Below are 7492 nucleotides of genomic sequence, written 5' to 3' on the forward strand. Positions count from 1 at the left end.
AAATTAACGTTATTATACATACTATTATTTTACAAAAAAAATCATGTACATTTGATGAAAACCGAATTTTCTTATCTATTTTGAGCTGGTGATTTCGAAAATAAATTAAAAAAAACAAAATTAAATTAAAAAATGATTTTGAGATATCCCGTTTTTTTTAATTTTCACTAAACACAATATATCTCGAGTTAGAAATGTCCGATTATTGATACTTAAATGAAAGGTTATAAGATAACAAATAAACGTGTCCAATTGGATTTGTGATAAGTTAAGTGGTTCAAAAAATACAAATTCGAAAAATGACAAAGTTATAAGCAGAGTACATTTTGAGTGTTAACTAGTGTTATTATATGTTCACATGTTTGAAATTTGATAATATTGGATCCCATTGAAATTATTTTATTATTATTCGGGCAAGTTTTAATATATACAAGAGACTACTCTTTTGGCTAATCATTAATTAATGTTAAACAATAAATAAAGACTCAAAGCTAGCTAACTAACTTTTAAACTGCACTCTGGACACATCTGTCGTCATCTAATTGAAACATTACCATAGGTAGGGTGGCACACAAGATCTTCAGCTAATGTAAAGCTGAAACCAGAGTTAGTTATTTTTTGATTGCGTAGTTTAGCCAGGTGTACATGTTAACCGAAGTGATGCCTGTAAAAATAAAAACCAAAAATATAAATAAAAACATAGTGATAATAATTTTTTATGATATATGATAGTTTATGATATGTTATTATGATTTTTTACATATGAATTTTATTTATTATTCATACTTATATATTTTTATTATTCATATATTTTTCCTACGGCAGGGCATAACGACGTCATTTTTCCATCTGAGTTTATTGTCGATGGACCTCGAGTTAGGAAATGTTCTTTGAAGGGTTGCACAGGAGCATACCCTTCATCGATCATTTATTCATTTCCTACCGACATACAAGAACGGGAGAAATGGATGCAAGCTGTAATCGTCGGTGAGACTTCAACAGATTTGAAGCAGCTTTATATCTGCGGAAAACATTTTTCCGCCGATATGAAGTACGCTAAAAAGCTGAAGAAGGGGGCATTGCCAATCTTTTTCACGGGCCGTGAAAAAGAAAAGGAGGACTACGATGGTTCGGGGTTAGGAATTAGTTATGTAGGTGGGAAAAGTGTTATAGGTCGGTACGAGGAATTGCCGCGTTTAAACATGAAGCGATATCGTGAAGAGGATTTAGATTTAAGACCATCAACGTCAAAAGGAATTCGACACGACGATGATGACAATTTGGATTATAGACCCTCAACATCCAAAGCAGTCCGACGAGAAGATGATGGAGCAAAAAAGGAATGGAAGCAGTTGCAAACAGGGGAAATGGAACATCAAGAGGACAACGATATTATGATCGGTTTTTGGAACGATCATAATTATGCCAATATGTCAAAGATAAATGAAGATCCAAAGGCTGAAAAAGAAGAGTTTGGTTGCTATAACGAAGACGTTATGATGGAGGAAATAGAGCGTCTCAAACAAGAAAACCAGCAACAAAAGGAAGAAATCGAAAATATTTATAAAAATGTTATCGATGCACGACATGCGAGTGAGAGTGCAAAAATATTTAGCAAAGTTATTTGTAGCACCAACCGCAAAATGTTCTCCAAGGAGGAGAAGGAAGTAATACAAAATTTGTATTATGTCTCCCCGAGAGCTTTGGCATACATGAGGGATACTGAACATTTTCATCTTCCAAGCAAAAGTACCCTCCAACGTTGGAAACCTGTAAAAGGATTAAAAGCTGGTCTTAACCCTATCGTTATAAATGGATTGAAGCAGATGGTAGATGGAATGGCAGCTAGGGACAAAAACATCATGTTGCTGTTTGACGAAATGTCAATAAGGACATCATGCGAATACAACACTCAGCATGATCTTTTCGATGGGTTGGAGGACGATGGCAGAGGTATGCGGACAAAACACTTTGCTTCAAAGGTGATAGTATTTATGATTAAAGGATGCTTCCGGTCATGGAAGTTTGTATTATGCTACTCCTTTGTCCATAGTACTTTACATGGAGAAAAATTTCGTGACATGGTTGTGGATATCATTAAAACTTTGGAGAGGAAATGCGGACTTACGGTGAGATGCCTCATAAGTGACCAAGCTCCGACAAATGTGAGCCTTTATAATTTATTAGGATATTTTGATAATCAATATTTTATCTTCAATGGCCATAAAATTTATTTGCTATTCGACGTTCCCCACATGTTTAAAGGTGTACGCAACGGATTCCTGGCACATGATATTGAAACCCCAAATGGAATAGCAAAATGGGACGTGATAAGAGAGTTTTATGAAGTAGACAGTTCTTCAAACTCTGTGCGATTGGCACCGAAACTCACGAAAGACCATATAAGTCCATGTCATTATGCTAAAATGCGTGTGTACCTCATGGCGCAAACGTTTAGCTGGACAACAGCTAATGGCATAGAATTTGTCCATGTTGCAGAAGGCCTAAAAAGGAATGAAGGTTATGTTGAGGCAACTATAGATTTCCTCAAAAAACTCAATAATGGGTTCGATTACCTTAACGGTACATCATTTGGGCATAAGAATCCTAATAAACGTCCAATAACGCGAACAAATAAAATGATGGAAAATATTTTGGAATTTGGAAACTATATTGGAAATATAAAAGTTAGCAAAAGCAAAAGTTTCCACAATTTGGCAAGATTCGCTGAGGCATTCGTACAGATGGCTGGCGAAATGTTCTCCGAAGACGAAGATCTTGTATTTATTTCTCAAGGAAGATTTAATCAAGATGCCTTGGAGAACCATTTTGGCATGCTAAGATCTCGCGGTGGCAATAATAACAATCCCTCAGCAAGAGAAGTATCAATAATGGAGTCAAACATTTTATCCATGTCATTCGTGAAACAGCATTGCACCCCTTTTACCAACTGCAAGGACGATGGGGATGAATATTTGACATGCGAATGGTCCCAAATTGTTGAGAACCAAAAAGTTGCCGGTAATGCGAAAACATGCGCAACATACGACTCTGATGATGATTATGAAACATCAATCACTGAGGGTGCCGCACAGAGATACTTTGGAGGGTATGGCATCAGACGCCTCAAGAACAAAATAAAATGCACGAATTGCGAAAAGTACCTCTCAAAAATTGGCGATATTTCTGATTTGTCCGAAATATTTATTTCGCTCAAAAATTACACGGAAGAATTGCGGCTGGCAAATCCCACAGATGAGTTTTACCAAGTTCTCCAGAGCCACTTTAATATTTTTAACGAAATATTTCTTCAGCATTTCCACGAAGCGGGGATTAGAAGGAGAATAATGGAGGAATCAATAAAAGTAAACGCAGAACGTTTCCCAAATTTTTTCCAGGGTGATTGTTCTACACACAGGATGGACATTTTAGAACATCTAACTATTGTTCTCTTGCGGAGGAAAGGGAAATGGATGGTCGAAACGGAGATGACGAGAAAATCGAAAATAAAAATGGAGCAAAAATTTAAAAAAAAACACGTAAAAAATTAATGTTATGACATTTGTGCGGACCCAGTGTTATATCACCTCTAGCTTATTTCGCGTTAACATAACATAGAATAGGTTTATAACGAAAGACGTCTGTGCGGACCCAGAATCTTTTTTATAGTAGATATTGCGTGTCAAATATTTTGGGGGCGATGGTAAGAATAGTATCAACAGGGCTTTGGCATATGTGCGGACCCAATGCCAAAAGGACATGGAACCAACTGTGCGCACCCAGTATCATCAACAGGACTTTGGCGTATGTGCGGACCCAATGCCAAATATTTAACAAAACTTTGGCATATGTGCGGTCCCAATGCCAAAGACTTCGGAAAATCTGTGCGCACCCAGAAGGGGATTCAAGGGGAAGTGATGCGAATGCAACTTGCACATATAGCCTCTCCTTCTCAAGTCAACCTCACCCTCCGTCACTATGGCCTGGCGGTCCCCGTTTCCACAGACGAGGCTCTGGCGAATATGTTAATTTATAACCACATACACCCAGAAAAAATTGACCCCTTTTTTTAAGTTAAAATGAACTCATTGTGAAGAAAGTTGAACTTCGTATAGCGCCAAAGACATTTTTATTTTGTTTGAACGATGAGATTTTCGTAGAAATTGGGTAGAATGCTTTCCATATATTAGTAAACATTTTCCTACATTTATGTACCACTATACTATGAAATAATAAAGTTTACTTGTTTCAGTAAAAACATCCTAAATTGAAAGCAATTAGGAATAGTTCATTAACTAGAATAAGGCATGGGATCTTACTTATACTGTTTTCATCGCTGGGTATAAAAAAGAAATTTTATGCAATTTTATTCACGGATAACAAAGCATTCCTAAAAATAAACAAAATCCGAACGAAAACCTAGTTTCCTCAAATTGAGTAAAATCTATATATATATATATAAAATTCTAATTATGTTTGTTTTTTTGTTTGTTTATTTGTATGTTCCGGGTTGGCGCGGAAACGGCTGAACCGATTTACTTGAAACTTTCAGAGATCGTGGGGGGCACTAATGTGCTGAAAATAGGGTACCTCATTTTTTGACATATGGTCGCGGAGAGGAACCTCCCCTTTGTCCGACTTTTTGAAAATTGGACCAAAGTTGACCAATTTGCTTGAAATTTTCATTGAAGGTTGGAGTTGGCATCTAGACAAATATCCACTACTTTATTTTTCGATATTTGGTCGCGAAAGTGGACCTCCCCTTTGTTCGACTTTTTAAAAGTACAGTGAAAACAGTGAAACTAAGTTCCTCCGACTGAAATTTTAGGGGAAAAATGGGTGAGGTTATGAAATTTATATCAGGTTCCTTCAGGGTTTTAAATATTTGGTCGGAGAAAAATAAAAGGACATAGAGAGACATCAGCATCTCCTAAGTACATACAGAGAAACAAATAAACTTTTTCAAGCTACTTGAAATTTACAGAAGACGTGGGGAGAGGTTACGATATTAATATTGGATGCCTCAATTTGTGATATTTTATCTGTTTTTTGGGCTTATAATTTGTTTGATATTTTCTGGGACGTTTACACAAGATACGCAACATCATTGTTCCATATTTGGTCGGGGCAGAACCTCCTTGAAAACTAAAAAAAAAATTCTCAAGTTTTTTTGAAATTTTTAAAGTTATGAAATTATTTCGGTATTTGAACGGGGAGGCAACCTCCTTGCTCCACCATTGAAGGAAAGTTTCCAGATTTTCTTGGAAATTTCAGGGAAGGTTAAGTGTGCTATTCACTTCGTTGTATGTCGATATTACATCGGGAAAAGTGACGTCCCTTTTAAACAATAGAGCAAAATTTAACCTTCTCCGGTTTGCTTGATAGTCCGATTTCTTTGAAAGAATTCAATTTTTTTCGAATTTGTTCCTGCTTCGGAAGGCGCAGCAAAGCGGGCCGGGTTACGCTAGTTTCTTATAAAATGATAATTCTGACTTCCTTTATTTAGTTCATCCTTTCAAAACAAAATAACAAATAAAATATTTGTTATTTTAAATTAGTGAGAACAATTTTCGTTTTCTGAAAATGATTAAACACAAATAACAAACAATTAGTCTATCAATGTTCATGTGGGTGTATAAAGAAAGACAACACCAGCAGAATAACAACCCCTTCATTCGTCTTCATTTTGGAATCTTCAATTATCAGGTAACATTCAATGATGCTAACCTTTTGTTTAAAAGGAGGATCAATCGTATTAAAAGTAAAAGGTACAAGAAGTAGAAAGAAATGCGAAAAGAAATTTCCAGTTTATTTTTAATAAATATATTTAATATAAATATATTTAATATACTTAATAAATATATTTAATATATTAATATTGAAGAAAATTTGCTTATAAAAATAAATATAATTGTATTTAGAAACGAAGGAAGGCAGTTTCAATTTTGAAGTAAAAGGTTTACCACGAATTTGTAAGATTTGTACAAATGCATGGAAAAAATGCAGTAAAATAATTCCAAATATGAATTGAAGTCAGTCAAATTTTTTCATTTTGTAGTATAGTGGTACATAAATGTAGGAAAATGTTTACTAATATATGGAAAGCATTCTACCCAATTTCTACGAAAATCTCATCGTTCAAACAAAATAAAAATGTCTTTGGCGCTATACGAAGTTCAACTTTCTTCACAATGAGTTCATTTTAACTTAAAAAAAGGGGTCAATTTTTTCTGGGTGTATGTGGTTATAAATTAACATATTCGCCAGAGCCTCGTCTGTGGAAACGGGGACCGCCAGGCCATAGTGACGGAGGGTGAGGTTGACTTGAGAAGGAGAGGCTATATGTGCAAGTTGCATTCGCATCACTTCCCCTTGAATCCCCTTCTGGGTGCGCACAGATTTTCCGAAGTCTTTGGCATTGGGACCGCACATATGCCAAAGTTTTGTTAAATATTTGGCATTGGGTCCGCACATACGCCAAAGTCCTGTTGATGATACTGGGTGCGCACAGTTGGTTCCATGTCCTTTTGGCATTGGGTCCGCACATATGCCAAAGCCCTGTTGATACTATTCTTACCATCGCCCCCAAAATATTTGACACGCAATATCTACTATAAAAAAGATTCTGGGTCCGCACAGACGTCTTTCGTTATAAACCTATTCTATGTTATGTTAACGCGAAATAAGCTAGAGGTGATATAACACTGGGTCCGCACAAATGTCATAACATTAATTTTTTACGTGTTTTTTTTTAAATTTTTGCTCCATTTTTATTTTCGATTTTCTCGTCATCTCCGTTTCGACCATCCATTTCCCTTTCCTCCGCAAGAGAACAATAGTTAGATGTTCTAAAATGTCCATCCTGTGTGTAGAACAATCACCCTGGAAAAAATTTGGGAAACGTTCTGCGTTTACTTTTATTGATTCCTCCATTATTCTCCTTCTAATCCCCGCTTCGTGGAAATGCTGAAGAAATATTTCGTTAAAAATATTAAAGTGGCTCTGGAGAACTTGGTAAAACTCATCTGTGGGATTTGCCAGCCGCAATTCTTCCGTGTAATTTTTGAGCGAAATAAATATTTCGGACAAATCAGAAATATCGCCAATTTTTGAGAGGTACTTTTCGCAATTCGTGCATTTTATTTTGTTCTTGAGGCGTCTGATGCCATACCCTCCAAAGTATCTCTGTGCGGCACCCTCAGTGATTGATGTTTCATAATCATCATCAGAGTCGTATGTTGCGCATGTTTTCGCATTACCGGCAACTTTTTGGTTCTCAACAATTTGGGACCATTCGCATGTCAAATATTCATCCCCATCGTCCTTGCAGTTGGTAAAAGGGGTGCAATGCTGTTTCACGAATGACATGGATAAAATGTTTGACTCCATTATTGATACTTCTCTTGCTGAGGGATTGTTATTATTGCCACCGCGAGATCTTAGCATGCCAAAATGGTTCTCCAAGGCATCTTGATTAAATCTTCCTTGAGAA

This window comes from Haematobia irritans, chromosome 5 (genome assembly GCF_050003625.1).
Source record: "Haematobia irritans isolate KBUSLIRL chromosome 5, ASM5000362v1, whole genome shotgun sequence".
NCBI classification, from domain to species: domain Eukaryota; kingdom Metazoa; phylum Arthropoda; class Insecta; order Diptera; family Muscidae; genus Haematobia; species Haematobia irritans.